The sequence below is a fragment of the Canis lupus genome, chromosome 22, assembly GCF_011100685.1.
Source record: "Canis lupus familiaris isolate Mischka breed German Shepherd chromosome 22, alternate assembly UU_Cfam_GSD_1.0, whole genome shotgun sequence".
NCBI lineage: Eukaryota > Metazoa > Chordata > Mammalia > Carnivora > Canidae > Canis > Canis lupus.
In genome coordinates this window covers 58,254,843-58,265,671 of record NC_049243.1, presented here as the reverse complement: position 1 = coordinate 58,265,671, position 10,829 = coordinate 58,254,843, and the positions used below count along the sequence as shown (strand labels likewise).

Here is a 10,829-nt window from a genome sequence, read left to right as displayed (position 1 = left end):
AAACAGACAAACCAACAAATCATAGTTTAGTCCTGCTTAGAGGTCCAGCACTATAAAAGACACAGGCTATATGTATGTAAGCACCCAGGATTGCAGAGGACATTGGATATCCTCCCTGTATTTATATCAAGCAATTTGGTTATATGCTTGAATTGGATGAATCCCAGGGTAGTGCTCCTGTTCCCATAATATGCCCTGTACGCAGTAGCCACCACCAGCAGGCTCAAAACTGCAATGACCATTTTGCAACAAATATTTGATATCTAAAATGGACTCATGGCCTGGAAAAAAAAAATCTATGTATATTTATTAGATTCTCTCCATTTTCTCTGGAATTTGACTCTTTTTAACATACCCTTTGCTGAAAAGGTTAAACTCTTAAGTGTGCTTTCGAGATCCATCCCCTGAGATCCACAAGTGAGGCTTCTGAGCTGCGGCCATCGTTGTTTTAAAGCAGTGATGAGAAATTTCGCGTGCTCGTCATCGACAGCGGATATGTTTATCTGCACCAGCATTCATCAGGGACAAATACCAGATCCACTTGTAATTTCTTCCTTACTGTTGGCAAGCCATTACCAAAATCAAAATTGAGCTGGAGTGAACTTAGAGATTTTATATATATATATACACATACATACATATACACATATATATGTGTGTGTGTATATATATGTATATATTTGTTTTAAAATGATGTTCTAAAATCATAGCTGAAATGTATGGGCACTGGTCCCAGAGCACATTCCCTTCCGTGACAGCACTGCTAGAGAGAAAATGTGTTTGCCCTAGTAAGATTTGCTTTTAGGATTTCTGAATCTGTAGCTTGCAAGAGCCCATCCAGAAAGATGAACAGTTTTTAATCCAGTCTATCCCAGTAAGCAAATATATACCATTACGTGTGGAGCATATTGATATTGCCAACTTAGACAGATGCACATAAATATAAAAGAAAAAGCTTTTGTTTACATTCTTTGATACAGGGCTTAAGATAAGAGAATAAAGGAAATGTGCCAAGTCCTGCCTGCTTCCCTCTGAATCTCCCGAGACTCGTTCCTTTGTCAAATTAAATAATTTCATCTTTAATATAAATGCTTTCATAGGGCTCAGTTCTTTTAAAAATGCAAATCAAAGCCTTGCAAATCTGAGACTCAGGACCCTGTAGAATCGCAGTGTTTGGATTTTGATGGCAGGACAGCCTCAGGCATGGGCCATGGTACTGAGGCTCATTCACCTCTTGGGTGTTTGACTCCTTGGATGCTGGACTCCATGGCTATTGGCTGGCACATTGGAAGGCAAATGCTTTGCTTGTTCCTTCTGGTTGTCACCAGTAAAACGGACAGCTAATTCTCCCATGGGTGAGGTGGTGACATCTAAGGGAGGCCTTTGCAAAACATGAGGCAGTTGACCTTGCAGAGGACATGGTCCTCATCATTGTGAGCTTTCTTCTTATTGCAGCATATGTGGGGCAGAGTTCTCAGATCAAAACTAGCCAAGATGGGACCCAGTGGCAAAGAGAATTTTACCACTAGACCAATTTCTTATTCCTGTTGTCTGGATTAGTAGAAGCCTCTGTCTAAAAGAAAATGCAGAAGAGACAATGTGAGTGAGTGGGGAGCAGCCATCTCCTTTCTTGTCTCTAGGTTTTGGAAAGTCCAGTGAACTCTGGGTTTCGTTGCAGTCATCCAGGGTGACCTGCCACCTCCTGCCCTTTCCCACAGAAGACACTCTTCTGCTGCCATCCAGATGGCTCTCTTCTTCCCTTCAAGGAATGGGCGAGCCCCCTGGCTGACAAAACTTCCAGGCCCTGTTTCCTTCTGAGAGGTTTAGATGAAACGCACCGTCTGTAGAAAGCCACTTGTTAGTCCTAGTAAGTGCTAGGCCCTGCCCTAAGCTCTTCCGTTCAATTCCTCATGTTTTCCTCACAACAACTGCTATGTTTATCTCCCTCCTATACATGAGGCAAGTCCTAGAAGGGTGAAAATTTCCCTAGCTCGTTACATGGGAGCAGCCAGGTTCAAACTACAGAGCTCGGTCTTAGCCAAGTGAGCTGTCCTGAATGTGCCGTGAGCAGCTCTTCTGCCTTCACGTGAGGAGTTCCCACACACCAAGCCTGGCCCCCAGAGCATCTTCCCCAGAACCGAACTGGGTCCCCAGGGCCTGCTGACTGCCTATGGCACCCCTGATGCTCATGTTCTTGCCGGCCTGTGGGGTGACCTGGGATCCAGGGGTTCCCTGCCTGCAACCAGGGGGAAATGGGCTAGTGGCCCCTCGAAGGGGCTGCTTGGAAGGCCCGTGTGGCTGAGTTGGGATGCTCGCATGACCCCCGAGTAGGCTGCTGCAGGGTCACTCTGGGTTTGTTCCCACCCTCTCTCCTCGAGAGGCAGGCTTTCCTCCTGTTAGCTGTCACTGCTTTGGGAGAATCCATTGAGAAATCCCTGCTTGTTGTTCTATTGCAAGTTATTTCTAAATTCAGGAGGAAGAGAAGGAGAAAGAGAAATGAAGACATCCTTGCTCTAGAATTTAACTCTTCTGAAATTGGAAACAAGCATGTCATTTATGTTGAAACTCCAGCCTGGCTTAGCTCACAAACACCATCTATCAAAATTCCTAGCTCGCAGAGTCACTGTGCCAGACTCAATTATAGAGTTAATTCCACCCTAACTGGAAACAGGGGTTTTGGTTCATTTCCTCCAAAATCTCTGGGGACGCCTTTCATGCAATTCCAGTGTGTACAAGTTCAAGCCAGTTCAATTCAGATCAATGGGCACTTTCTGGCTCATCTTCTATGAATGTAGAAATACATGCATGCACACCCCCCCCCACACACACACTTACCCACAGGCACGTGGGTGCATGCGCACGTGCACACGGAGTCCTGGGGTCCCTCTAACATTCAGGCAGCATGTCTTTAAGAAGGTACGTCCTTATTCTCCCTCGACATTTGCAAGCCATATATGTTCATTTCTTTGCGTTTTCTCTCACAAATTATTTTCTTAGATTGTGACAAGAACAGAACATCGTGTCTTAAAAGAACTCACCACAGACTGTATTACAACATTGCTATCATCAGATCGCTTCCTTCGACGGGAAGAACTCCTGCCGGTTCTAATACACAACTGAGTTGTGGTTTTCACTCCTCATGCTCAGAAAATCGTGTGCAGTACATCATTATGTATCTACCCAGATGCATGCAGAGAAATAGGGCTGCGTACATACGTAAAATGTGACTCGAGTACATCCATTCTTCTCATTAGCTTAGCTTCAAGATAATACTTGCAAAGTTTTCTGGTTGTTTGCTCAACCAGATATATTAGGTACAATTGTGTAAAATTATCATTTATACATGTGCATTTATACATTTTTAAAACGTAAGTTTAGGGCAGCCAGGGTGGCTCAGCGGGTTAGTGCTGCCTTCAGCCCAGGGCATGATCCTGGAGTGCCAGGATCAAGTCCCACTTCGGGCTCCCTGCATGTAGCCTGCTTCTCCCTCTGCCTGTGTCTCTGCTTCTCTCTCTCTCTCTCTGTGTCTCTCATGAATAAGTGAATAAAATCTTAAAAAAAAAAAAAACATAAGTTTACATGATTGGAAGTATCAGATATAAGAAGAGTCTGACTTCTGACATTATTATAAGATTATGACAACTAGCTTAAGACAAAGCGTAAAACTTCAAAATGTATTAATTAGTGCTTGCTTCAGCGGCACGTATGCTAAAATTAGAAAGATAACAGAGAGGATTAGCATGGCCCCTGTACAAGGATGACATGCAAATTTGTGAAGCATTCCATAAAAAAGGGAAAACTATTAATTAATGAATTAAACTATAAAATTTTCGAAGGCAAGAATATATAAATACCCCAACTTTCTAAACAGAAGTGTGTGCTTAAAGACAAGCCATTGGCTATGGCACTGGTAAACATGTACCTAAGTAGAAAAATATAAAAGCACAGAGTATAATTTGAGCAGATATTCACATTTCATGAAATGGCAGTATGGTTAATTTTATTAGGTTCTTAAGATATTTATTAAAAAAATCACAATGTGGTCATGTAAGGCAAAATATACTCTTGAACAGGAAAAGCACTTCTGTAAATTATATATAGTATTACCATCACAGACCCAGAAAAGTAGATTGAATAAGAACCACAGAAAAAACAGATGCATATACTTATAATTTAATAGAAAAAATGGTTCGTTTTGTCTTTCTAATGTGAGGATGAACCATTTTTATTTTATTTTTGTTTTATTTCATTTTTTAAAGATTGTATTTATTAATTCATAAGAGACACAGAGAGAGAGGCAGAGACACAGGGAGGGAGAAGCAGGCTCCTTGCAGAGAGCCTGACATGGGACTCGATCCCGGGACTCTGGAATCATGACCTGAGCCAAAGGCAGATGCTCAACCACTGAGCCACCCAGGTGCCCCCCATTTTGATTTTAGGTGTAGCTCCATTACCAAATCTCAGGTGAGTTTTGCTTGTGACTGGTCAGTTACCAAGCATTTCTCAGCCCACATTTTCAAATGGCCAGCAGTTGCTCCTGACGTCAGGTCATCTGAGGTCATCTTGTTGCTCTGAGATGGGTCAGTTGGCTGAATGCACCCCACATCCATCTCAGTCCAAATTTCTGGATTAGTTCTGGTGCTGGGACTTCTAACCCAGGTCTTTGGTGATAAAGAAACAGTTCATTTCCAGCATGGGAAGGAAAACCATGACTCTCACTGAAAGACAAGAAGTAGAAACCAAAGAACACACCCCGCCCCACCTCACCTGTCCTTCCTGAGAGCCCCCCAGTGGCCTGTGTTGAATCGCAGAGGCTAGCAGAACAGAGGCTCCCGTGGGCTATGTTCTGAACGGTGCCCCATGAGGAATACCAGAATCTCCACACCCCAGCACCAGAGCAGGAACCTTTGCTGGAAGACAGGTCCCCAGCAGGGTCACAGGGAGAACCTGCATGCCAGAAGTCACTGGACCCCCCCACAGTACCTGAGATCTCAAGGCCCAAGGGGTGTTCAGTGTTTTTATTTTTTATTTTTATTTTTAAATTTTATTTATTTATTTATGAGAGAGAGAGAGAGAGAGAGAGAGAGAGAGAGAGGCAGACACACAGGCAGAGGGAGAAGCAGGCTCCATGCAGGGAGCTGGATGTGGGACTTGATCCCGAGACTCCAGGATCACACCCTGGGCCAAAGGCAGGCGCTAAACCGCTGAGCCACCCAGGGATCCCCAGTGTTTTTATTCCAACTCCTTCAATCTGGGGGTGGGGAGGCTGAAACTGAGACCAAGAAAGGAGGGAGTGGACATGTATGGTCACTGCGGAGCTTACCACATGGCCTCAGTCTCTGAGAAGTGGGGCGCGGTAGTAGGCTCTTCCTAACTGTTGGCCCTTAGAAGGCTCAACCCCTTAGGGTAGGCGGGGGACCTGCCATGGCCCGACAAGCTCAAACCACACGCATGGACATGTCCTTAGGAAGAAAAGGCAAGGAGGGCCATCCTTCTTTGTGCAATTGATAGAATAAAAATAAAATCCTAGGACTTACAGAATCTCCCAAGGCAAGCATGCTTCCCGGTCTTTTGGGGTGTCGTGGCCTCAGTCTGACCAGCTTGAGGGCCACTGGGAGTGCCAGTGCGCATGTGGTCCCAGCACATTTTTCTCTTTTCTACTCTTGCCTTTTGAAGTATCTGGCTTCCAGGCATCCAGAACACCGTTTGAACGTAGCACGATCTGTCTGGGGTATAAATAAGTTCTCTCTGATGTGCTGTCACAAAGCAGCCTAAACTCAGACTGGTCCCCGAGCCTCAGTAATTTGGATTGACTCTAGGTTAATGCCTTCCTGGTGCTAGGGTCTGGAAGGCGTCCAAGGGAGGAAACCTAAACCCGTGCAAAAGGAGCAGATGTGCAAAGATGTTTTTTAACTTCTCTTCTCATAAATACTTTAAGGAAGTATTCATTTCGTACTTCTTCTTTTTCTTTTTTTTTAAACCTTCCTCTGGGAAGATTAAAAATGAAAGCTTTTTATTTGCTCGGCCTCTGAATTACCTCCATATCTGGAGCTCCACTCACCTGTCTACAATGCCCTTGGAAGAATCTTCCATCCCTTCTGCCTTTACTTTTGATAGCATTACCTGCGTCAGAAACATTTTAACAGGTTCCAACATTCAGCTTGGATAAAATTACCCAAATCTGAAAAGCATACTGATGTTTATCTGTATTTATGTAAAAGAGTTTTTTTGGTTGCTGTTGCAAGTTCTTAAATGTTTATTGAATAAATGAATGGATGACTCATAGCCACATCGCTGCTACGATTGGAGACAGACTTAATTTTACATTCTGAATGCATATTTTGAGTATCTATTTGCTGAGAGTTTCTCTTTTTCTTGAAATAAACTTTTTAAAAACATTTTTGGAGTAATTTTAAAATTTCAGGATATTTACCTGGATAGTACTGAGAAGCCCCCGATAGTAGCATCCTATGTAGCATCCTATGTGACCACGATACACCTGTGAAGACCTTGAAATTAACGTGACTGTATTACTTTTAACCCAACTACACAGACTTCATTCAGATTTCACTTGGTTTTCAATTACTATTCCTTTTCTGTCCAGGATCCAATGCGGGATAACATGTCGCCTTTAGAACAGGTGGTATCTTTTTTCTGATAAAATTAAAAGAGGACAAATTGCCCTGTAAAAAAAAAATGACAATTGATGAACTTTATCAGGTATCAGCAGGATTATTCTACAAAGGGGTAGACACTAAATCCTGTAGGATTTGTGTCCAGATGCTGGATGTTATAATTGCCACTGGAGTACAAAAGCAGCAACTGACAATAAGTAAATAAATAGGCAATAATACTGTTCCAATAATACTTTATTTGCAGAAACATGTGGTGGGCCATATTTGAAGCTTAGGCAATAGTTTGCCAACCTCTGATTTTATGGAGCTAACGATCCATCAAATCTGGTGCCATAGTCACTAAAATCTATGTTCTCTCATTTTTACCAAAGCTTTTAGGGCCTTTGTATGCCCTAGTATGAATGGGCTGTGTGCTGAATGTGGGCTTCTAAATGGGGTCTTGTATTGTCTACACTGGGGGTGGCAGAAAGGTCTTACCTGAAGATTTCCCTGACTACTTTTATCTATACCCAGAAATCCTCATCCACAATACTAACAGAATAATCATTATAGACATTTAAATGGCCAATTTAGGATTATTATCATGTGATCGGGGTGTGAGTTCATACCTGCTCTGGGGGCCACTTTTGAACAATTGTTTGGTAAATCTGGTTACTCAATTCCATTTACGTGAAATTTGTTTTTGTAAGATTCATTCAACTTTCATACAGTTACAGTCAGAGGTTACTGTTTTGAAAAGGGTGCTGTTCATTCGGAGTTGTTAATCTTTTTTTTTTAAATACAGATTTACTTTTGTAGCTTAGTTTTAGGTTAACAGAGAAATTGAGCAGAAGGCACAAAGGGTTCCCATATATGTCCTGCCCTCACAGATGCACAGATCACCACAATGTCAGGGTGTTTTAGGATGAGATTAACAATCAGTACACTGAGTAAAGTAGATTGCCCTCCATAATGTGTGTGTGGGCCTAAGGCTTGCCTAGAAGGAAGGCTGACCCTCCCCCGAGTAGGAAAGAATTCCTCCTGCTTGGATGCTTTTCAACAGGGAGATTGGCTTTTCCTGGGTGTCAAGTCTGCCACCCTTTGGACTGGAATTTATGCTGTTTTCTCCCTTGAGTCTCTAGCTCGTAGACTGTGAATCCTGGGATTTGTCAACTTCCATAATCACCTGTGCCCATTCCTTACAATAAATATACACACATTCTATTGGTCTGTTAGTCTTGTTTCTCTGGGGAATCTTGACTAATACCTCCACCAGGATGATCAATTTGTTATAGTTGATGAAGCTGCACTCCCACATTGTTATCACCCAAAGTCCATACCTTACATGAGAGGACACTCTTGGTGCTGTACAGTCTATGGGTTTGGACAAATGTATAGGCAGGATAGTTCCACTGCTCTACAAATCCTCCATGTTCCACCTATTCACCCCTCTGCTGACTCCCCAACCCCTGGCAACCATTCATCTCTTTACCATTAGCATAGCTTTGCCTTTTTCCAAAATGTCATAGGTTGAAATCATACATGTTGTAGCCTTTTCAGATTGGCTTCTTTTGTTAAGTAATAAGCATCTAAGTTTCCTCCTGGTCTTTGAGACATAGAGCACTTGGTTTTTGTTTGTTTGTTTTGTTTTGTTTTGTTTGAAAGTGAATAATAGTCCATTGTCTGGATGCACCAGTTTATTTATCCACTCACCTACTGAAGGACATCTTGGTTGCTTCCAGTTTGGGCAACTATGAATAAAGCTGCTGTAAACTCTGTGTGTAGGTTTTTGTGTGGACATAAGTTTTCATCTCATTTGGATAAATAGCAAGGAGTATGATTGCTAGGTCATGTGGGAACAGTATGTTTAGTTTATAAGAAACTATCAAATTGTCTTCCAAAGTGGTTGTGCCATTTTGCACTCCCATCAGCAGTGAATAAGATTTCCTGTTGCTCTACATCCACACCAGCGTTGGGTGTTAACAGTTTGGGGTTTTGGGTTTGGGCCATTCTAATAGGTGTGCAGTGGTTTCTCATTGCTTTAACTCACAATTCCTTAATGATGTACAATGTTGAATGTCTTCTCATATGTCTATTTGCCACCTGTGTATCTTCTTTGGTAAGGAGTCTGTTCAGATCTTTTGTCCATTTTTTAAGTTGGGTTGTTCATTTTCTTATTGACTTTTCAGAGTTCTTTATATATTTTGGGTAACAGTCCTTGGTCAGATGTGTCATTTGCAAGTATTTTCTCACAATTTGCTGTGGCTTGTCTTATCCTCTTGACAGCATCTTTTGCATAGTAGAAAAATTTAACTTTAATGAAGACCAGCTTGTCCATTATTTCTTTCACAGATCATGCTTTTTTCTGTAAATAGTCATCACCAAATCCGAATCATCTGGAGTTATCTCTATGTCATTTTCTGGGAGCTTTATAGTTTTCCTTTTTACATTTAGTTCTATGATCTTTTGTGAGTTAATTTTTGTGAAGGGTATAAAGTAAGTGTCTAGATTCACTTTTTTTTCCCTTTAACTGTGGATGTCCAGTTGTTTCAGTACTATTTTTTGAAAAGATGACCCTATATTCATTGACTTGCCTTTGTCTTTTGTCAAGGATCATTTGGCTATTTGTGTGTGGGTCTCTTTCTGGGCTCTCTATCTTGTTCCATGGATCTATTTGTCTATTCTCTCACCAGTACCACACTTTTGATTACTGCAGCTCTGTGGCAAGTCTCAAAGTTGGCATCCATCCTCCAACTTTTCTTCCTAATATTGTGTTGGTTACTCTTTGTTCAGCTTTTAAAATTTTACAAGATTCTGAGACATGGATTCTTCAACTCTATCTCTATTTTTGTGACAAAGCAAAATACACATGGCTTTTAATTAAGATTTTATATATAAATTCCTTGAGAATCTTTACTTGTAGTCTCTAAGTCTTCCCTCTATTTGAGACTGCTTGATATTCAGCTGGACTGTGATTTTGTTTTGCTTTTCCTTTTGGGCATAATCATGTGCCCAATGTTGGTTTTTTGGTTTTTCAAAATTGATTCTATAAGATTTTAATGCCCCAGTTCTCACCTATAGAAACCACAGTTTGGGGATTAGAGACTCTCTGACATGACTGAGGAAAATGAATTTGCCAAAGTTATAAGGTGTAGTTTTTGGCATGTTCAGTAAGAAACAAATAGTAAAAAGGAATTTGTAAGAACATTCCCCTACCTATGAGTAATCTGGCCTTATTTCCTGCTTGACCTGTCTGAAGGGAACTAATCCTCCTGGGAATACCCCTGGATTTCATGAGACCCAGAGGTAAGTGTGGTTTATGGGCAGAGCTATTATGGAAGGAGGAACCAGGGGCTTTGCTTTGTGACTAGAGATTGTGGGCTTTCCCCTTCCACTGATTCATCCATGAAGTCTTTTGGGTTCAGGAATGTGATTTGGGAAAGACTAGAAAATGGCATCGTTAATAGTTCAAGCCATGCTCATTGGGATGAGTGTTTGACAGGGTGACTGGCACCATCATTAGTAGAAAGGAAATTGGAAATTGTCCATTTTAAGATTGATGTTTTCTGGGGATCCCTGGGTGGTGCAGAGTTTGGCGCCTGCCTTTGGCCCAGGGTGCGATCCTGGAGACCCGGGATCGAGTCCCATGTCGGGCTCCCGGTGCATGGAGCCTGCTTCTCCCTCTGCCTCCCTCTGCCTCTCTCTCTCTCTCTCTCTCTCTCTGTGTGTGTGACTATCATAAATAAATAAAAATTTAAAAAAAGATTAATGTTTTCTTTTAAACCCATGGTTTTTATTCCTTATTATTATATTTTTTAACACTTTGGGAATGTCCTGGCAGGTGTGGACTGGGTCTCTAGAAAAGTAGTGCCACAAAATTCTACTTACACTTTTTAAGAGATTCAATGATTCTGTGCACCTCACAACAAAAGCCTATCGGTTTAATATTCTACCGTAGAACTTACATTTTGAAACACTTATGTCATATATACTCTATAAGTTCTTCTGAGTGTCCTATTTCATGCATGAACCCTCTGTTGACCTCAACAGTTTTGTTTCAGTGCTATAAACTAAGAGTGAGCAAACTTTGGTATGTGGGCCTGATATGGCCAGCCACCTGCTTTTGTGAATAAAGTTTTATTAGAACAGGGCTACAACCATTTGTTTCTACACCATTTACAGCTGCTTTCATGCTATAAAATTCAAATGGGTAGT

At 41.7% G+C, this 10,829-nt stretch overlaps 1 non-coding gene across 1 annotated transcript; it reads left to right on the top strand.

Moving 5' to 3' along the window:
- Positions 1-3,684: 3,684 nt before the first annotated feature.
- On the top strand, positions 3,685-3,792 carry LOC119865272. Its single transcript, XR_005376652.1, has one exon. It is a non-coding gene; the product is annotated as a U6 spliceosomal RNA (small nuclear RNA).
- The last annotated feature ends 7,037 nt before the right edge of the window (positions 3,793-10,829 follow it).